The sequence below is a fragment of the Phyllobates terribilis genome, unplaced genomic scaffold (genome assembly GCF_046119375.1).
Source record: "Phyllobates terribilis strain yellow unplaced genomic scaffold, ASM4611937v1 Scaffold_12__6_contigs__length_324123572, whole genome shotgun sequence".
NCBI classification, from domain to species: domain Eukaryota; kingdom Metazoa; phylum Chordata; class Amphibia; order Anura; family Dendrobatidae; genus Phyllobates; species Phyllobates terribilis.
In genome coordinates this window covers 280,595,651-280,618,770 of record NW_027362772.1, presented here as the reverse complement: position 1 = coordinate 280,618,770, position 23,120 = coordinate 280,595,651, and the positions used below count along the sequence as shown (strand labels likewise).

The window sequence follows — 23,120 nt, the reverse complement described above, 5'->3', positions numbered from 1 at the left end:
AAAATTCCCAATAGTTATCACATACTATACTTATCTCATTTTCCAGTCTATACAGATGTAGCAGAGCTGATTGTGGATCTGTAACCACTGCATTACTGTTTGATTAAACTGGACTTTCATGATTATGTCAAATTTCTATATTTTTTTTCCCAAAAAAGTTCATTCAAACTTTCCTTAAAGTTTTTCTAATACTTCTAAGTAGCTTTTCTTCTACGTTTGGCCCCCCAAAAAATAAAGAACCTTCCCGAAGATATGGTCATGTGAATATTGACTTAAAATAATTCATGATAAGAAAAAAACACTGGCACCTTTGTATTTATATGCACTTTGCCTGCAGGAGAAACACCTCTCCCACAGAACCTGGTGCTTAACTTCAGGCAATAGTCATGTGTCACATTGACTTAAAATAATGTAGCAATCTATGTAAATGCTAGAAAACACAATGTGATATTACGATACATTGTGCCCCATAGTGAAATCAACTTTGATACAACTTATTATGAAGATGGAAACTTTTAGAATTTCTTTGGATTGTTTATAAAAGGCAAATGACGGAAAGAAAATCCATCACCTGGGAAAGAATAAAAGGCTGATAATGGGGGAAAAGTAAGAATAAAGAAGACTGGGGAATATTATAGTCGCACTGTTCCTCAGAGGAGCACAGAAGAAGAATACTTAGTATGTTGCTCCAACATCTCATCTTACCATCAGCCATGCCTCAGGTCTCCCTTCTTCTTCACCAGTCCAAGTGCACAATGGTTGGTGTGACTCCGCAGATAGGACAAATATTCAAAGACAGCCTTCATTAAACATTAACCACCCCCAGAGTAATATTTCTTCCAGTCACGAGGGATGCTGGATTTGGATAGAGGAGAATGGGGAGAGGTTCTGGAAAATTACAAGAACACTTTATAATCTCCAGACAATGGAGGCAAAGAAGAGGCAAAGGGTAAAGGAAGAGGTTCTCATTGTTTCCTCCAAGCCCAAGGGCTTATTCAGACAACCAATGTCAAAATCGGCTGATTTCCATCCTGAAAAATCGAGCATTGAATGCACTTCTCATTCCTATGTCTGTCCATACCGGGTCCATGTGAGGTCGCTTTTCTTTATTCCTTATTATTGTATCCGTATTTTTTTGTCCATTTTGTATTAATGAAATTCTCTTCTTGTTTTATTTGTAAATGAAATCTGTTAAACTGAATAAATTCTCTTTTCGTTTATGTTCCGTTTAACGGATCTGATTTTCTTATGCTGTTACCAATTTTCATCTATAAATTAGAATGTGATGATTCAAGCTGACAGTTTTTGAATTGGTCGGATTATAAAATTGGTAGTTTACATGGGACTGCTCTGTAAATAAGGCTCAGTGCGCAGTCCAATTTAAAGACGTCCAAGTAGAGCAAACAAATATTTTTCTAAAATCTGTTGTGTGAACCTTTAGACTTAGTCTCCCCATACACATTAGACTAATGGTGGCTGAGCCTGCCAATATCAATGGGTCCAGCTGACGGTCTATTGTGTATGGAGGCTCCGGCCGACTGATGGCAGGAAGAGATATCAATCGGGCATGTCCGATATCAGACTGCTGAATACATTGTTCTCCCTTGAGATGAGCCACCAGTAAAGATGCCTGTCGGCGACTTTCTGATAAAGATACACAGGAGCGCTCAGCCGAGTGAACCCTCCTGTGTATTGTGTACAATGCACAGCACGCGGACAGCAAATGTGTGCACAATGCACAGCACGCAGAAAGCAAATGTGTGCACAATGCACAGCACGCGGACAGCAAATGTGTGCACAATGCACAGCACACGGACAGCAAATGTGTGCACAATGCACAGCACGCGGACAGCAAATGTGTGCACAATGCACAGCACGCAGAAAGCAAATGTGTGCACAATGCACAGCACGCGGACAGCAAATGTGTGCACAATGCACAGCACACGGACAGCAAATGTGTGCACAATGCAAAGCACGCGGACAGAAAATGTGTGCACAATGCACAGCACGCGGACAGCAAATGTGTGCACAATGCACAGCACGCGGACAGCAAATGTGTGCACAATGCACAGCACGCAGAAAGCAAATGTGTGCACAATGCACAGCACGCGGACAGCAAATGTGTGCACAATGCACAACACGCAGAAAGCAAATGTGTGCACAATGCACAGCACGCGGACAGCAAATGTGTGCACAATGCACAGCACGCGGACAGCAAATGTGTGCACAATGCACAGCACGCGGACAGCAAATGTGTGCACAATGAGCAGCACGCGGACAGCAAATGTGTGCACAATGCACAGCACGCGGACAGCAAATGTGTGCACAATGCACAGCACGCGGACAGCAAATGTGTGCACAATGAGCAGCACGCGGACAGCAAATGTGTGCACAATGCGCAGCACGCGGACAGCAAATGTGTGCACAATGCACAGCATGCAGACAGCACATGTGTGCACAATGCACAGCACGCAGACAGGAAATGTGTGCACAATGTACAACACACGGACAGAACATTGTGCACTCAATGCACAGCATATGGACATCAAATGTGTGCACAATGCACAGCACACAGACTGCAAATGTGTGCACAACGCACAGCACACGGACAGCACATTTTATGCACAACGCACAGCACACGGACACGCCAAGAACCAGTGAAAGTTAATTTGCCAATTTAAATGATCAGTTTTTAATAACATTTAGCAAACAAGAGTCTGTGCTTAAAGGGGTTGTCCCAACTTACACTCTATTCAAAGTCTGGCACTACAGTACTCTGGCTTTCTCCAGTACTCTGGCTTTCTCCAGTACTCTGACTTTCTCCAGTACTCTGGCTTTCTCCAGTACTCTGACTTTCTCCAGTACTCTGGCTTTCTCCAGTACTCTGGCTTTCTCCAGGGACTCTGGCATTCTCCAGTACTCTGGCACTCCAATACTCTGGCTTTCTCCAGGGACTCTGGCTTTCTCCAGTACTCTGGCTTTCTCCGGTACTCTGGCTTTTTCCAGGGACTCTGACTTTCTCCAGGGACTCTGACTTTCTCCAGGGACTCTGGCTTTCTCCAGGGACTCTGGCTTTCTCCAGTACTCTGGCTTTCTCCAGTCATCCGCAGGAGCCTTGTTCTTGGAGTTGCAGAGCCCCGTTCTCAGGATGGCAGGGGGGTCGCAGCAGTCAGACTCATGATGATCATCAAGTTATCCCCTGTCCTATGAATAGGAGAATAAATTGTGATTATGAAAAAAGCCCTTTAAGATTGTGGCAAATAACAAAGAGTGAGTACACCAGTCCACAATGCAGTGAAAGTGCCGATATACACCCAAATTGCATTCTGCGTGATACCTAAAAGAGTCTTAGTCATGTAGGAAGGGGGGGTAGGTAATATCTAAAATGCAAGGGGGTGAAATGATTCTCGGTGTGGGAGAAACAGCTTGGAAGAGGAAAATTATATGATGAAAGGGATAAACGAACCTTACATTACACTAAAGGGAGAGATGATCATTGAGTAGGTTTGCAAAAAAGGGAAAAATGCATAACTGCAGGATCATCAGACTACGCAGGGACTGTCTGTAGTCTGTTACCATGGAGACGCATAGAACTTTATAGGAATTTTACATAAAAAGCTATAGAAAATAGAAAGGTTGCTCAGTTTTTCTTTATATTTACATTAGAAAAAAAATGGAATGAATGAAAACAAAGAAATGTAATTAGTTTCCTTCTATGGTGGTTGTAATCTCAGGTGGGGGAAGGGTATAAAAATAATCCCGCACAGGATGCCAGCTTGCCAAATGCTGATCCCGGAGATAGCTACATGGCTTACACAATATTACGGAAAATTCTATGTTGATGGTGTTACTTTGCTGCCATTGTTTAGTCCACATGTCCTTCACGCTGGAATATGACACCACCGCATAGGTGATCTGTTACCTGACTGTGAGAGCAACTAATTGGAACAATTCATGAGTGTCAATTGTGTCACTAGTTCTCTGCACCGGGCTGAGAAAACAGGATTGTCCTGATGTTGTAGCTAAGCTTAGTATCGAAGCCAAAAAAAGGAGAAGGTCACGGTGTTACACTTGCTGCAAAAACGCTCTGAAAAATACAGAAAAAAACAACGTTATTTTCCTAAAGACACAGTGTGTAAGGAGACCCGAGGCCACGATCCCATGCTGCACGTGGTGCATTTACAGGGATTCTGTCACCCACCAAATGCAAAAAACATTTAAAGAGGATATTCAGCCCCTATAAAAGTCAAAGCAGTAATGCACATTTTAATAGTGTATTTGCTGAAAAATTAACTATTAATCCATATGCAAATGAGAGTGTTTTGGTGCACCCTCGGTGTGACCAATAGCTGGGTGATCCATTTGCATATATGGCGCTGTCCCTCAGTTACATTGACAGTGCTGCCTGCATGTGCGCACTGACACTGGAGGAGCCCAGCAGCGCACTTATAGTGTCAGTGCAGTTGCGCACATAGTGCTGCAAAATCTTAGCGATCCGTACTGTTGTATAATTGTGGATTGCTGGTAAGTGACAGAATCAGTAAAGTGCACATCCTCGCCACAAGCCCACACTTATCAGGCGTGTGACGTCATGGTGGTCTTCCTCCAGCTATTTCTGTGATCACCAACACATTGATATTCTGTAGAAAAATTGGGGTATATCGTATCCAGCAATTTTATCTCTCCTTTAGGTTTACTTTCTGTCTTTACACATTACACACATGATGCCGTGCTGTAAAGAGTGCCCCACTCAGTTATAGAGCGGGGGGCCGAGTGCTGAGGAGCAGAGGGCAGAAAAGTCACCACCGCTCTGCTGACCCCATAACTGCAGAGTCCAGACATCATCGGGTATAACATCAGCACAAACACTGCGCCCCCACCGGGAGCTTCATGGCGGAGCAGCTACATGCAGCCGTACATAACCAAGCACAATGCAGAGCGTCGGTTGGAGTGGTGTAAAGCCGCTACCACTGGACTCTGGAGGAGACGTGTTCCGTGCAGGGACGGATCGCACTTCTCTATCTGCATCTGATGGAGGAGTCTGGGTTTGGGGATTCCAGGAGGACGTTGCCCCCTGACTGCATTGTGCTGCTGTACAGATGGTAACATAGTAACATAGTAACATAGTTTGTAAAGCCGAATAAAGACTTGCGTCCATCAAGTTCGACCTGTTAGTTCTGTAATTGCTAAAGTTGATCCAGAGGAGGGCAAAAACCCCAAATGATTTGGCCAATCTGCACCTGAGGAAAAATTCCCTCCCGACTCTGAAACCAGCAGTCAGAATAAATCCCTGTATCAACCTTCTATTTTATTTTATTTTTAAGTATATGCTGAAATCTGCCTGGTATCTAGAAATACATCCAGTCCCCGCTTGAACTGGTGTAGTGAATCCGACATTACCGTCTCCTCACTCAGTGAATTCCATATTCTCACTGCTCTTACCATAAAGAACCCCTTCTTATGCTGGTGCTGAAACCTTTTCTCTTCCAGTCTTAGTGAGTGCCCTCTTGTTACCGTAATATCCCTCCTTTTGAACAAATCCCGGGCAAAATCTCTATACTGTCCCCTAACATATTTGTACACATTTATTATGTCCCCCCTCAACCTTCTCTTTTCCAGGCTGAATAGTTCTAGTTTTGCCAACCTCTCTGTGTATTGCAGTCCCTCCATTCCCTTTATTAATTTTGTTGCCCTCCTTTGTACCTTTTCAAGCTCATTTATATCCTTTCTATATATTGGGGCCCATAACTGAGCACAGTATTCCAAGTGTGGTCTGACCAGTGCTTTGTACAGTGGAAGAACAATGTTCTCATCCTTTGCAGCTATACCTCTTCTGATACATCCCATTACCCTGTTTGCCCTTACAGCAGCGGCCTGACTTTGGGCACTCCAATTTAGTTTGCTATCAATCAAGATGCCCAAGTCCTTCTCCATCTCTGAATTCCCCAATGATTTCCCATTCAGTGAGTACTGGTGACTTCCATTTTTCCTTCCCATATGTATGACCTTACATTTCTCCTCATTAAACCTCATTTGCCATTTAATGCTCCACCTACCCAGCTTATCCAAATCCCTCTGTAGGTCTGCACTGTCCTCTTTTGTATTAATTGTTTTACATAACTTTGTGTCATCTGCAAATATTGATATTGCAGATGACACAAAGGAGGAGGATAATGCTATGGGCTGTTATCAGGGGTCGGCATTGGGCCATTAGTTCAATTGAAGGGAAATCTTAATCTTCCGCACAAGACATTGTGGGCAATTGTAGCTTCTGCTTTGTGGGAACAGTTTGGGATTCGCCCTTTTCTGTTCCCCATGATTGAGCCCAGTGCACAAGCTCCATACAGACATGGAGGGGAGAACATGAGTGGCTGCACAGAGCCCGGACACAGACCCATCCTATAATGGAGATTGTGAGCCCGGCGTCCTCCCCAACATCAGGGTCTGACCCCACAAATGCTCTTCTCGATGCAGGGGCAAAAATTCAAACAGACGCCTCCAAAAAATTGTAGAAATCCTTCCGAGAAGAGCGGGAGCCGTTATATCTGCAGAGGACGACTCCATACTGATGTCTATGGAGGTCGGATGGGAGGTCAGAAAAGCTCCTGGAGGTGGAGGGGGCACATACTTTTCTCCATATACTGTAGTCTATCTATCTATCTATCTATCTATCTATCTATCTATCTATCTATCTATCTATCATCTATTATATATCTATTATCTATCATCTATCTATCTATTATCTATTTATCATCTATTATCTATCTATCATCTATCTATCATCTATCTATTATCCATCTATTATCTATCTATTATCTATTATCCATCTATTATCTATCTATCTATCTATCTATTATCTATCTATTTATTATCTATCTATCTATTATCTATCTATTATCTATTATCTATCTATTATCTATTATCTATCTATCTATCTATTATCTATCCATCTATTATCTATCTATCTATTATCTATCTATCATCTATCTATTATCCATCTATTATCTATCTATCCATTATCTATCTATCTATCTATCTATTATCTATCTATCTATCTATCTATCTATCTATCTATCTATCTATCATCTATCTATTATCTATCTATCTATCATCTATCTATCTATTATCTATCTATTATCTATCATCTATCTATCTATTATCTATTATCTATCTATCTATCCATCTATTATCTATCTATCCATTATCTATCTATCATCCATCTATTATCTATCTACTATCTATATATCTATTATCTATACATTATCTTTCTATTATCTATCTATCTATTTATTATCTATCTATCTATCTATCTATCTATTATCTATCTATCTATCTATCTATCTATCTATCTATCTATCTATCTATCTATTTACTCACAAAAAGGATAGAACAGCACCATTTAGTTACAACGGCTGCCAAGCCTTCACCCAAATGTCCAAATTTGTTCCATATATAGATCCAAAAACGAAGGCAGCGCACCACCAAGAATTTATTTATTTTTTTAAAAAATGAACTTTATTCAGCCCCAATGGCAATGTTTTGGTTAACCTTTCTTAGGCTTGAGAAAGGTTCTGTGAACGAAACATTGCAATTGGGGCTGAATAAAGTCCATTTTTTAAAAAAATAAATAAATTCTTGGTGGTGCGCTGCCTTCGTTTTTGGATCTATCTATTATCTATTTATCTATTATCTCTCAGTCTATCATCTATCTCTCCTATTCCTCAGTCATTCCTCCTAAAAAATGTATTAATAAATTGACAAGTGGTTGTTACCATTTACCTTATTTATGGGATACAGTGGTGGCCAAAAGTATTGGCACCCCTGCAATTCTGTCAGATAATACTCAGTTTCTTCCTGAAAATGATTGCAATCACAAATTCTTTGGTCTTATTGTCTTCATTTAATTTGCTTGCAAGGAAAAACACAAAAGAGAATGAAGCAAAAATCAAATCATTGATCATTTCACACAAAACTCCAAAAATGGGCCAGACAAAAATATTGGCACCCTCAGCCTAATACTTGGTTGCACAACCTTTAGCCAAAATAACTGCGAACAACCGCTTCCGGTAACCATCAATGAGTTTCTTACAATGCTCTGCTGGAATTGTAGACCATTCTTCTTTGGCAAACTGCTCCAGGTCCCTGATATTTGAAGGGTGCCTTCTCCAAACTGCCATTTTGAGATCTCTCCACAGGTGTTCTATGGGATTCAGGTCTGGACTCATTGCTGGCCACCTTAGAAGTCTCCAGTGCTTTCTCTCAAACCATTTTATAGTGCTTTTGGAAGTGGGTTTTGGGTCATTGTCCTGCTGGAAGACCCATGACCTCTGAGGGAGACCCAGCTTTCTCACACTGGGCCCTACATTATGCTGCAAAATTTGTTGGTAGTCTTCAGACTTCATAATACCATGCACACGGTCAAGCAGTCCAGTGCCAGAGGCAGCAAAGCAACCCCAAAACATCAGGGAACCTCCGCCATGTTTGACTGTAGGGACCGTGTTCTTTTCTTTGAATGCCTCTTTTTTTTCCTGTTCACTCTATGTTGATGCTTTTTCCCAAAAAGCTCTACTTTTGTCTCATCTGACCAGAGAACATTCTTCCAAAACGTTTTAGGCTTTCTCAGGTAAGTTTTGGCAAACTCCAGCCTGGCTTTTTTATGTCTCGGGGTAAGAAGTGGGGTCTTCCTGGGTATCCTACCATACAGTCCCTTTTCATTCAGACGCCGACGGATAGTACGGGTTGACACTGTTGTACCCTCGGACTGCAGGGCAGCTTGAACTTGTTTGGATGTTAGTCGAGGTTCTTTATCCACCATCCGCACAATCTTGCGTTGAAATCTCTCGTCAATTTTTCTTTTCCGTCCACATCTAGGGAGGTTAGCCACAGTGCCATGGGCTTTAAACTTCTTGATGACACTGCGCACGGAAGACACAGGAACATTCAGGTCTTTGGAGATGGACTTGTAGCCTTGAGATTGCTCATGCTTCCTCACAATTTGGTTTCTCAAGTCCTCAGACAGTTCTTTGGTCTTCTTTCTTTTCTCCATGCACAATGTGGTACACACAAGGACACAGGACAGAGTTTGAGTCAACTTTAATCCATGTTAACTGGCTGCAAGTGTGATTTAGTTATTGCCAACACCTGTTAGGTGCCACAGATAAGTTACAGGTGCTGTTAATTACACGAATTAGAGAAGCAACACATGATTTTTCAAACAGTGCCAATACTTTTGTCCACCCCCTTTTTAGGTTTGGTGTGGAATTATATCCAATTTGGCTTTAGGACAATTCTTTTTGTGTTTTTTTCATTGAAGACAAATTAAATGAAGATAATACCAAAGAATTTGTGATTGCAATAATTTTCAGGAAGAAACTGAGTATTATCTGACAGAATTGCAGGGGTGCCAATACTTTTGGCCACAACTGTATGTCCCAACTGAGATTGATACTGTCATCACTGATTGGACAATGTAAGACTATTAGGCTATGTTCCCACATGTTGGGTTCTTTTTTTACGTCACAAATCTGCTGCAAAACTGATCTCTGGCAGGAAATCAGCTGCGTCAAAAACGCTGGTTTTGCTGCATTTTTTGATGAGTTTTTTCAGCATCTTTTTCACTGTCCTTCTGTCTCTATTTATGCATGTACATAAGGTTCTGTGAAAAAAAAGACACCATTTTAATTTACCATCAAAAACGCTGATGCAAATTTTTATGCATTTTTGATGTGTTTTTTTCCACCACCCATTACTTCCTATGGGAGAAAAAACGCTGAAAGAAGTAACATGCTCTATTTACCAAAAACCCAACGAAGGCACAAAATACATAGCAAAAAAAAAAACAAAACAAAACAAGATGTGTGAACAGCGAATTCTGGTTTCTCATTGACTTTGCTAGTCCTGAAAAACGCAGCTGAAAATTTGCATAAAAATCTGCAGCAAAAAAACGCTGAAAAACCCAACTTGTGTGAACATAGCCTAACACACAGTTGTCACTTTATTGATACATTTCCAAGAGGAATAATAGAGGAACAGCAGAGCACAGAGACCTAGAAGAAAATGCTGCAGAATTTTTATTTCATGAAGAATACAACAATTTACTAAGATCTAACATATTGGGAACGCTGACATATCCTCTGACTTTTGGGGTATTTCAGTCCTCTACTTTGATATTCTAGGCTCGGTTGGGTCCCAGTCGGCTGCGGTTGTCGTATAGAAATCTGCATGGAAAAAATAAAGAGCTCCTTCCAGCTGAACAAGGCTGACTTTTCTACTCACATCCTTTGATTCCTTTTTAAAGCATGGAGCCCAAACCAGCATCCCATCTTCAGGAGGGACCAGCTGTGCTTTGCATTTAAGGTGTATTTTAGGTTCGGAGTATGACCCTCATCATCATACGTTCTCCGCAGCTCTGACCTACAGCCGACACTAAATCCACACACGCGGTTTTTGTAGTTGCAATAAACTTAAAACATTTACAGAGGTCCTGCATGTGACACGGGCATAAAACAGGGAGCCGTAAAAATGTGACATAAAGTTGTAAGTTGGGCTCGTTATATCCTTCATATCTCACGCTGCTTGTCTCCGCAATGGAAACAATTTACACAGAGGAAGGGATCAGAGACAGCAGAGCTGATAAAGCTGCTACATTATAGCATGTGGCTTACCCTGCACCTGCAGAGGGGAACAAAGAGGGGAGCAGGGGTCTTACAAAGCAAAATATGGCCCCTCACGTAGCTGCTCCGCGCCATCCTACAATATGGTGTTTATTAATCTTCTTACCTCTATTTTGGAATTAAAATAACTTAGGGACCTCAGTCTGGTAGTTTTTTACCTTTATTTGCAGATGTGGAGCCTTGTGCTGGTTCTCACTACCCATGTGACGCGCCCCCTGGGCCGTGGGGTACTCGGTGCCGGGCCGGTCGTTGCTATGGGAGATGTCACAGTGGCGGTGACCTGGTCCGTGACCCAGGGCGGTCAATCCAAAGGGGAATATTTACAGGGGATTTTATAGTTTTATGTATATGATTCGTGACTCCACCTGTGGTGTGCGGCTATATGGAGCCTCCGCTGCGGAGCAGATACTCTGGAGCTGGTGTAAATGCAGCAGAGTTGGTTCAGCTCTCCACAGGTAGAGCTTAGCTCCAGGGCTGTGCTGAGATGTTATGGATGTTGCGGTGTAGTGCAGGGGGTGATGGTGCAGTAGTAATTCACAGAGACAATGGGGTGCAGTCTTCAGAGTTTACTCACAGTTGTTGCAATCCAAGTTACAGGTACCGGTGTAACTTCCCACATCGCGCTGCTCTTACTCAGGGGGGGGGGGGGGGTTCAGCCAACCCTCAGATATCTCCGGAGTACTTAGCGGGACCCCCTTCTATGTGTTCTCTCTCTGGCCATCTTCCTACACCTCACACCTAGTGTCCCAATCCAGTACCCGCGGGCCTTGTCGGGTGACGTCTGTTCCGTCCCCTGGGTCCTCTATGGCTGCCTTCTTGGTGAGGCTGATATGGACTGTTGGCTGCAGGACTTGAAATACTGCAGCCTCCGGTTTCTAGTTGAGACATAAAGTACTCTGCTAGTTGAGGGACCGGTCCCCTTTGTACGGCCTGACCCCTCCACCTCCTGGTAGATTCGGGCATATGGGTGGCCTCCAGCACTGCCCGTACCCCTGGGGTCCCTTCCTAGTTCCTGGAGCCTTTCTTCTGCTCCTCTCCTTCTCAGTCTTGGGCCTCTCTGCTAGGCTCTCCTCCTGTGCAGAGCTCCTGCTGAGCTCCTGCTCTACACTCTCTCCTCCTCTGACTCATCTGTCCTCTCCACTCCTTCTATCAAGATGGCTCACCTTTTATACACCTACTGAAGTGCTCCCCTAAACTACTTCCTCCACCCACACCCACTACATGGTTCCACCCTTCAGCTAGGGACCAGGGACGGTGCTCTCCCTTAGGAGCAATCTCGCACTGCCCCCACTGAAGTGGAATGTGTTGGATGCAGGTGTTAGGGTCCTGGGCTGTACTCCTTCCTTACCTGAGAGTGGGATACCACACCTCTGGGTGAGATACAGTACCTCTGTGGCGACTGAACCCTCAGGGGCGCCACGCATGAGAAAAGTCCCCTCTTGCCATTAAGTGGGTCCCCTTAATCATAGAATCCTAGAATGTTAGAGTTGGAAGGGTCCTCCAGGGTAATCGTGTCCAACCCCCCTGCTCAATGCAGGAGTCACTAAACCATCTCAGACAGATGTCTGTCCAGCCTCTGTTTGAAGACGTCCATTGAAGGAGAACTCCCCACCTCTTGTGGCAGCCTGTTCCACTCATTGATCATCCTCACTGTCAAAAAGTTTTTTCTAATCTCTAATGTGTGACTCAGACAACGCTCGCCTTCTGTAAGCCCTACCCTGGGAGATGGGGTACTCGGAGTTGGGTCCTGTGATGGAGAGATGGGGTGCAGCCGTGGCCCGGACCCGCTCTGTGCCCAGGGTCGTCACACTAAAACAAAAGAGATGGTACGGGCTTTTCCGGGTTGAGTGGCTGATCTCAACTACGCCACCTGTGGCACCTGGTGAAGGCCACCAGCGCTGCTGCAGTCCGCTGAGGCATGGTGTTATGGCAGCCGTCGTTGTTACTACTCCCCACAGGCGGAGCAGAGCCTCAGGGCAGAAGGGCAGGATGGAGGGGGTAGTAGTCTAGGAGGTCTGGTGCTGCGTAGTGCGGTGTAATGCAGAATAAAGAGTCCGGAGGCCATAGGGGTTAACTTCCAGGGTTTTACTCACGTTGAAGAGTACAGCTGCAAGGCTTCTCCCTGCTCCTCGCGGAGTTCTGCGGTCACCAGAGACGGGGGGTCCGACAACCTCCGAGTAAGTCCAGTGTTCAATCAGGACCACGCAACAGAGTGTTCCTAGACTTCAGACCGGGTCCTTTCCTGTCTGCGTGTGTGTAGATGGGCCGGGTCTCCCTCTGAACTTCACTCAGAAAAAGGGTACGGGTGGCAGCTCTGCTCTTTCCGTTACCCGGTGGGATTCTCAGGGCCTACCGGGCTTTCCCGACCAGGATGTGGAGTAGCAAGGTCGGGTGTCGGGGGCCGGTACCCCTCTTGCACCCGGAATCCCTCTGAATAGATCAGCATAGCGAAGACAGGTGGCGTCTACCGCTCCGTCTGCATCCTCCCCAGGATCCATTTGCGGTGGAGCTACACTCTTAAGCTCCGGGCCTTCTTGGTCATGGTCCTTGACCGGGCTGAGACATACATTATCTGCAGCCTGCTCCTCGACCCAAGGCCGGGGTACGAGGGGCTGTGTCCCCGACCTCTGCAGGTCCACACAGGATCCACGCTCAAGGAGGAGAGATCACGATAAGAAACAGTCAAAGAACCAAGAGCCCAAGATGGCTGTGTGTTAAATATGAATTATTTAGTGTCACTAAAATGTGAGTCCTCCACCCTCACCCACTAATTGGTTCCCCTATCTCTTGGTTCCCCAGTCTCCCGAGTACCAGGAGGGGCAGCACCTAGTGCATTCTAACCCCCTCTAGTGGGAGAAGTGTGGTGTTGGATGTGGAGGTGGGGTCCTGACCATCACACTGTTCTTACCTCAGAGGAGGAACACTACACTCCATTAAAGAAGTGCAGCATCCCTGTGGCGGTCGAACCCTCAGGGGCGCCACACTAATCTGTATCTTCTCCCTTTCAGTTTCATCCTATTGCTTCTCGTGTTTCCATGTGCAAATGAGAATAAGGATGATCCCTCTACACTGTGACAGCCCTTCAGATATTTGTAGACAGCTATTAAGTCTCCTCTCAGTTTTCTTTTTTGCAAGCTAAACATTTCCAGATCCTTTAACCGTTCCTCGTAGGACATAGTTTGCAGACCGGTCACCATACTGGTAGCTCTTCTCTGAACTTGCTCCAGGTTTTTTATATCTTTTTTAAATGTGTTTCCCAGAACTGAACACAGTATCCAGATGAGGTCTGACCAAGGAGGAGTAGAGGGGGATAATTACTTCACGTGATCTAGACTCTATGCTTCTCTTAATACATCCCAGAACTGTGTTTGCCTTTTTTGCTGCTGCATCATACAGTTGACTCATGTACAGTCTGTGATCTATTAGTATATCCAAGTCTTTTTCACACACGCTGTTGCTTAGTTCTATTCCTCCCATTCTGTAGATGTCATCTTCGTTTTTCTTGCCCAGATGTAGAATTATGCATTTCTCCCTGTTAAATACCATTCTGTTAGTCACTGCCCACTGTTCAAGCTTATCTAGATCCTTCTGAATCCTTTCCCTCTCTTCTTTAAGCCCCGTCACACTAAGCGAGATCGCTAGCGAGATCGCTGCTGAGTCACAAGTTTTGTGACGCAACAGCGATCTCGCTACGTTTGACACTTAGCAGCGACCAGGCCCCTGCTGTGAGATCGCTGGTCGTGTCGGAATGGTCTGGACATTTCTTTGATCGTTGAGGCCCCGCTGGGTAGCATGCATCGGTGTGTTTGACACCTTACCAACGACCTTGTTAACAACTCAGACACAGAAACACATAGGCATACATCGTTATACAGATCGTTACGGGTCGCTGCATCGCTGCTGCGTCGTTGAGAAGATCTGACTGTTTGACATCTCACCAGCGACCACACAGCGATGCAGCAACGATCCCTGACAGGTCGTATCGTCGTCGGGATCGCTGTAGCGTCGCTTAGTGTGACGGGGCCTTTAGTGTAAGCTATCCCTCCTAGCTTTGCATTGTCTGCAAATGTGATTTATAGAAATGTTGAACAACACTGGGGCCTTGTGGTACCCCACTTGAAACACTCTTCCAACTAGATGTGCAACCATTTATTATCACTATAATATTTGAGTACGATCGCCTTCTTTCATGGACCTCACAGTAGCTGCCTATATGTTATATACGTTGTGTACAGTCTTATGGGCTCAGTTCTTGTATTCTTCTGTATTTTTGTATTGATTTTTTTTCATAATTTTTGTCTATAAAGTATATACACATGTAGCAAAGGTTATCATGACACATAACACTTTATCTTGATAAATTGTCACAGAAAGTTTTCTATCTTAAAGGGGTTGTACCAAGTTTAGAAGTTATTCCTATCCCTATAAACTAATGGAACAAGAACAATGTAAATCTATCAACACAACTAATATAACTAATATATTCATTGATTACTGCAGTCCCAGGATTATTCACCCTTTCATGACCAGCCTCTTTAGGACTTAGTACAGCCCCTCTGGCTGTTATGACCTGCTGCAAATGTTATTCACAGCCAGACACCAGCATCTAGCAGTGCCCCTGAGGAATCTTAGCCAATTCCCATGGGCAATGTCCTCTATTTATTGGGTTTGGATGCTGCAACCTCCTTCTTCAAATCCTACCAAAGATTTTATATGGAGTTAAACTCAAGTTTCTGTGAGCATCTCCTAAGCCTTTTTGGACTCTGAGGTATGATTGAGAAAATTGTCCTGTTGGAAGGTCCAATGACATCTACGCTTCATATTTGTTGCAGCAGAGTTGAAAGTACACTAGCATCAGGATTTCCACGTCTGAGCTAGGAGTATCTAACTCTCTGTGTAGGGATGCGACTTTATTCCACTAATTATTTAAAAAAAAAATGTAAAATTTTTTTTTTTTAAGGCTGTGTGCCCACTATGCGTTTTCCAAGCGTTTATGCTGCGGAATTTCCGCAGCATAAACACTTGGGAAACGCTTGGTAATCCTCCCCCCATGGTCCCCAATGACAACCCACAATGTCAATGTCCATGCTGCTGATTTTTCCGCAGCAGTTATGCTGCGCTCAAAAATCCGCAGCATGTCCATTAATTTTACGGATACGCAGAGTAATCGCCGCCATTGACTTGCATTGAAACGCATATTATCCGTGTCAGTACATTTGTACACACGGATATTATGCGTTTCTATGTGCGGATGGTACCCAAGTCTGGAGAAGAGGAGACTCTCATCCAGACCTGGGTACCATAGAAACTGTAAAAAAAAAGAATTTAAAATAAAAAATAAAGTTTATACTCACCTTCCGATGTCCTCCCAGTGTTTTGTCTGCTTAGTCCGGTCTCTTGCAATGCTCGCGCTGTTGTGAGGGACCTGCCATGACGTCACTGAGTCATGTGACCCATCACATGGCTCAATGACGTCACCGCAGGTCCTTCACAACAGCGCGAGCCGCCCAACACACCGGACGGAGCGGAGAAAACACCAGGAGGACAACGGAAGGTGAGTATAAACTTTATTTTTTTATTTTTTACCATTCTTATTCTTTTTTTAACTAACTTGGTCACACTATATAAATCCATGCCGGTTGCATGGATTTATATAGTGTGAACAAGTTGTCAAGCACTTTCCAAGTGATGCTAAAATCGCTTGGAAAAGTGCTTGATAATCCGCATGTGGAAATGCATGCAAAAACGCTTGACAAACGCTTCTACCTCGCGGGAAAAATGCATGTAAAAAACGCATGGGAGAAGCGTAAAAAATATGCAGCATTTCTGCATCGTGGGCACATAGCCTAAATTATAATACAATTTGGAGATTTTATGGAGGATCTGGACGCTGGATTTTTTCCTTCTGAATTCTGATCTACGTTGTTGCACTCCGAGTGTCCATGCGGACGATCCTTCTGACGGTGAACTGACTCTCTTCATCTTTTTTGGACTGAGCTAGGAGTAGTTGCAAATAGTTGTATAGCAGGCTGGAGTTTGCTGAAGAGTTGATTAGACAGCGGAGAAAAGTGGATGATCAGGCAAACTACTGTAGTACCTGTGGGAACACATAGCTGCCTGAGCCGCTCTTAAAGAACCTTCACCAAAATTTTCATGTTGAACTGGATACACAATGTAATAGTGGCTGTGGAACAGACTAAAACTTTTTTTTAATTTCACCTCTCCGTTGCCGAGATATTTGCAATCAAAGTATTTAGCATCTAATGAGTTAACTTTTGTTAAGTTTAAGTGGGTGTTATCAGATAGTTTTCACTGGGGGCGTGTACTTCTTCTCCCTGCATGATGTTGACCAATCATAATCATGGGAACACATTGGAGAATGAAGAACATGCCCACATAGCTTAGAGCAGATTTCTCAGTGTGTGAGAAGTAATGACACAGCCCTGATCTCCTGGTCTAACCTCCTACAATGATTAGAACTAGAATTAGATCAGAGTTGTTTCATTACATCTCAAACATGTAGTCTGTTGCTGCCTGCTTCTGACTGATCAGAAAGAGAAAAAAGTACACACCCCAAGTGAAATCTCTCTGGTAACACCCACTTTTACTTAATTTAACTGCTTAGGTGTCAAATACTTTGATCGCTAACATCTCTGCAACAGAAAGGTGAAATAAGAAGCAATTTAAAAAAACACGTTTTGGTCTGTTCTGCAGCCACTATTAATCATCCTGTCCAGTTCAATGTGAAAATTTTGGTTAAAGGTCCTGTTTAAAAGGCATTGGATGATGATGTCAGTGATGTTTGTTGGGTTTCCACAATAACCTGACACATCCTAGCGCAAAACGAATTAGGGGAAGGAAACAAGACCCGGTGCCCGAATCACGAAAAGTTAGTAACATTCACATTGTTCTTATTTCATTGGTTTATTGCAAAGAGCAGAAAGTTTGTTAATTTTGCTAATAAACTTAATTTGCAATGGATATGAATAATTTTGATTGCTTATGTTAATTTAAAAAAAATAAATAAAAATGCCAGATATTAAGACTTAGGCTAAAAGGTGTTTTGAGTTAGCAATAGTGTAAAAAAAAAAGGAAGAAGCATCGGAAGCTCTAGATGTTCTCTTTAGAAACAAACCACTAGGTATAATACACTACATAGTAAACTCATTGTTAACTGTTCTGGGTGTTAATGTAAAAAAGGAGCAATCAGCTCACCCATCCAGCAGCACGGCAAAATACTAAAGTAATAGTAACAGCCCAAACAATAGCTGGCACTCACATCTTCTTAAAACAATTGCTTTATTAGTTCAATGGTATAAAAGGCACAAAAAATGGTGGAACACAACAGCACAAAAATTAAAAAGGCAAAAAAGAAATATCCGCTGCAATCCCAGGCAACATGTTTCAGACCTGCATGGTCCTTTGTCATGCCAGGCTTGACAAAGGACCATGCAGGTCTGAAACATGTTGCCTGGGAGCGCAGCTGATATTTTTTTCAGCCTTTTTTATTTTTGTGCTGTTGTGTTCATTTTTAATGCGACTGGATCAATAAAGGAATTCTTTTAAGACGATGTAACTGAAGACTATCATTTGAACTGTTACTCTGGGTGTTAATTTCAGCGATCTCTTTAAAGCCGGATTCACACAATGCCATTGTGGCGCATTGATACATTCAGCATTTGGTTGATACATTGTAGCATCTGAGATAGTTGTGTGTCGCTGCTATTGTGCGGAGGATTCCCATACAGTGGTTTCCATTTCTCAGCATAAAAGGAGACTGTGGCGCCCCTGAGGGTTCAGTCGCCACAGAGTTACTGCACCTCACCCAGAGGTGTGGTGTCACCCTTCTCTCAGGTAAGGAGGGAGTGCTGCACAGAACCCCAACACCTGCATCCAACACTACACTGCTCCAGGCCGGCTGAAGGGGCAACATGCAGAGCGCAGCTGCTGAGCCCTGACCCTGGCTGGAGTGGGGGGAACCCAAAGGTAGGGGGAACCAGTAGTGGTTGTGGGTGGAGGAAGTAGTAAGAGGGAGCACTTTAGTAGGAGTATAAAATAGGGAAGCCATCTTAGGGTGACAGTTCAGAGATTAGTTAAGTGGTTAGTTCTAGAGAGCAGTTCAGAAGAACAGCTCAGGATAGTTCAGAAGAACAGCTCGGGAGCTGAGTCTCATTAGGAGATCTGCTCCACAAGTAGGGCCCAGTCCTAGAGGCCCAGGAGGGGAGCAGAGGAGTAGGCTCCATCTAAGAGAGGATCCCAGGGGGTACGGCACGTGCAGGACGGCACCCGTACGCCCCGCATCTGCCAGAAGACAGAGGGATCGTGGCCGCATTCTAGTCCCCTGAGGGTCAAGCAAGTCTGTGTAACTCCGACGGAGAGGAAGGACTTCAGAGTACCCGAATAGGACTGAGAGTGGGCAGCGCAGAGCAGGAGGGCGAAGGACCAGTGTGAAGACTGTCAAAATAGGAACACGAGAAAGTGGGGTTCTGCCAGGTATTCCCAAGTTGCCTGAGGAAGGATTGAACCCCTGCCCAGTGAACGCAGCGCGACGCGGGAGGCCTGCACTTGTACATTGCACCTGTGGACTGTCTGAAGAATTGTGAGTAAAATCTCGGATGATGGCACTGTACTGCCTCCGTCCATTCTTTCATCGGCGCCATTTTTCCCCCCTGCACTACAAAGCCCAGCGCAACCCCCGCTCTCTCACTTCACTGCCCTGAGGCCTGCTCCACCTGTGGGGAGCTGTCCCATCCCAAGCTGCCCTAACATCTGCCTCAGAGGACTGTTGCAGCGCTGGTGATCCTCACCAGACACCACAGGTGGCGTCACGAACTTTCCAAAAATAAAACCCCCTTTTGCACTGACCACCCTGGGTCACGGACCAGGCCAGTGTGACGCCTCGCCCTCCCTGAGCGGTGGGGTTACTCGGAGCCAGGTCAGTGTAGGTGTCGCGGGGATGCAGTCGTGGCCTAGACCCGTTCCGTGTCCAGGGCTGTCACATGAAAATAATGGGCTTCTTTTAGGATGAGTGGTTTGTTCGACTACGCCACCTGTGGTTTCTGGTGATGGCCACCAGCGCTGTAACAGTCCTCTGAGGCTGGTGTTTTGAGCAGCTCGGTTGGTACTACTCCCCACAGGCGGAGTAGGCCTCAGGGCAGTGGTTGGAGAACTGTAAGGAGGTATGATGGGTGCAGTGCCGCGCGGGAATAATCAAGCGGAGGCGGTGAATGAAGTCATCTGGGTCTTTACTCACTTTAGATGAACTTTCAGCCACAAAGCTTCTCTCTGCTACACACAGCGTACTGCGGCCACCGGGAAGGGGGTTCAGCACTGTCACCTGTCAAGACCCCGTCAGTGTGTTCCTCTCCTCCTTCTCTTCCCGCTTGTGTTCCTCCCTGGGATCCACTAAGCCACCGGGCTTTTCCAACAGTGACGTGAAGTACACAGTCAGATATCGGGGGCCGGTCACCACTCTTGCAGCAGGAATCCCTCTGACTAAGCCAGAGTAAAGAATACAGGTGGCGACTCCGCTCCGTCCGTATCCCCCTGGGATCCTTTTGCCTGTGGAGCTTGTCTCCTCTGCTCCTCTCCAAGGCCTTCTTAGGTCAGGACCCTGACCAGGTAGAGACAGTGGTTAACCCTGACCCGCTCCTCGTCTCAAGGCCAGAGAACGAGGACCGTGTATCTTCAGTCAGCTACAGACTCTTGCTGGACCCTGACAGAAGACCACAATCAAAGACCTTGAACTTAAGATGGCCGTAGATTAAATATGAATCAATAAGTGCTTCCTAATAGTGTGTCCTCCACCCTCACCCACTACATTGTTCCCCCTATCTTTGGTTCCCCCATCTCCTCTATCCCGGGCCGGGGCAGCACCCTGGTGCATTTAGACCCCGTACAGGACAGGAGTGGTGTAGTGTTGAGTGTGAAGTGGGGTCCTGGGTGATGCTCCATCCTTACCTGGAAGAGGAGATACCACACCTCATCTGAGGTGCAGTACCCCTGTGGCGACTGAACCCTCAGGGGCGCCACACCAGCCACAGTGATATCCCCCGGCAACCAGAGGCCCGGCTGCCGAGTACCCCGCGGCCCTGGGGGTGCATCAAGACTATAAAAGATAAGAAGAAAAGGGAGAGAAGCGGCGCCTCTCCAAGGTAGAATCAGCTTAGAAGATGGTTAAGTAGAAGAGCAGTAAGAGTTACAGGCTCTGATGTCAGAATGAGTTCACTGATGGGCTCATTGTTAGCTCATTATGGATTCTGCTATGTACTATTATACATAGAGGCTGTAAACAGTCCAAAATGCTTAATGAAACCCGATTGTAAAAATTATTTTAAAAGGGTTGTATGATCCTCTTTAAGCAGGAGCGCACCGCACCGCTCCCCAGCCTCATGGCCTCCTGCTGTCTGGGGGGCTGTGTGCTCCTGATTGATTGACAGCTTGGACTAGTGCTGTGGCCGAGCTATTACTCTGCAGCAGTGTCCAACCTCTGAGCAGCACTTACAATCTCTATAGGAAAGTGCTTGTAAGCGAAGGGACTCCTCTTCTAGGAGACCAAACACCTCTGATGGCTCTTGAGAATGGAGAGAAATTTTAATAAGAGGTAAATTGTAAAGTTGCTTGTTTTTAAAAGCACTTTGCGATTTTATCCACTTGATATATTGAGAAAAAAAAACTTTAAGACAAAACTAAATGCATTTAAGTCAAAATAAAGTGCCCTAAAAGGAGTCCAAGGATTCCGAGTATTGGTTTTCTTACAATATAAAACTTTGCCCAACTTAAAAACAGAACTGTGCCGTGAAAGGGGAACACAATCACATGTATTTGACCTCCAGGACTGGTTTGCAATGCCAAACAACACGCCGTACTTAATAAATAACTGCTCATTTCCAAGTCTCACAATAGTTATAGTCTGTGCACCGTGGCCAGATCTCCGGTCCTGGTCCACTTGTGATTAATGGTGAGAAAGTCACCTATTAGCATAAGTTAGCGCCGTGTAGTTGGGAGCGGGAACAAGCCTGTTTTATCAATCTCCAAGCTGGAGATCACTAGGAATAAAATGATGCAAATGGACGCTATGTACTGAAGACACACAAAGAGTGGTAATAAATGGTTGTACACCCAATAGGAAGTGTTTCAAGTGGAGTACCACACGGCTCTGTCCTGGCCCCAGTGTTGTTCAACATTTTTATAACTGATCTAGATAAGGGAACTGAAGGTAAAGTAATTCAACTTGAGGACAATGCAAAGCTAGGAGGGATAGCTAAAGGCCCCGTCACACTTAGCGACGCTGCAGCGATCCCGACAACGATACGACCTGTCAGGGATCGTTGCTGCGTTGCTATGTGGTCGCTGGTTAGCTTTCAAACAGGCAGGCTCACCAACGATCAGGGGAGCAGCGACATCGTGGAAAGAATCATTCCACGATGTCCTGCTCCTGGTTACCAGCCTGCTGAAGCAGGAGCAGGCTGGTAACCATGGTAAACATCGGGTTACTAGGGGCACACGCGCACCTAGTAACCCGTTGTTTATCATGGTTACCACTCTGCTACAGTGAGCGGAGGTTACCGCTCACTTTAGCAGGCTCGTAACCATGATAAACAGCGGGTTACTAGGTGCGCGTGTGCCCCTAGTAACCCGATGTTTACCATGGTTACGAGCCTGCTAAAGAGAGAGGTAACCTCCCGCTCACCGTAGCAGAGTGGTAACCATGATAAACAACGGGTTACTAGGTGCGCGTGTGCCCCTAGTAACCCGATGTTTATCATGGTTACCAGCCTGATTGCTGCTCCCGCTGGTCACACACAGCAATGTCCAGGACATTCTGCAGCGATCAGCGACCTCACAGCAGGGGCCTGATCGCTGCAAAGTGTCACACATAGCGACTTCGCTGGTGAGGTCGCTGTTGCGTCACCAAAACCGTGACTCAGCAGCGATCTCGCTAGCGATCTCGCTATGTGAGATGGGGGCTTAACACTAGAGAAGACAGAGAAAGGATTCAGAAAGATCTAGATAAGCTTGAACAATGAGAAGCTTATCATTGTTTCCAAACCAAGAGGAGATAACAATCAGGGTTATACAAATACTGGACCACGCACATAAATACACATAGATTTACAAGTCAACCCAAAGATAATAGTGTATTTCTCTTGGATTAACAAATCTAAATGTCTGGCTTATTAATATTTTAGGCTGTATCGGCACAAGTAGATCTACAGAATGGGAGGAATTGAACTAAGCAACAGCACGTGTGAAAAAGATTTGGGTATGCTAATAGATCACAGACTGCACATGAGTCAACAGTGTGATGCTGCAGCAAAAAAAGGCAAACACAGTTCTGGGATGTATTAGGAGAAGCATAGAGTCTAGACCAAGTGACGTAATTATCCCCCTCTACTCCTTCTTGATCAGACCTCATCTGGAATACTGTGTCCAGTTCTGGGCATC

At 44.9% G+C, this 23,120-nt stretch overlaps 1 long non-coding RNA gene across 1 annotated transcript in view; it reads left to right on the top strand.

The window, feature by feature from the left end:
- Positions 1 to 394: 394 nt before the first annotated feature.
- The window catches only part of LOC141172645 (uncharacterized), a 132,852-nt gene continuing 110,126 nt past the window's right edge, over positions 395 to 23,120 (top strand). Inside the window, exon 1 of the long non-coding RNA XR_012252506.1 lies at positions 395 to 949. This is a non-coding gene — a long non-coding RNA (uncharacterized lncRNA). The remainder of the gene's footprint in view (positions 950 to 23,120) is intronic.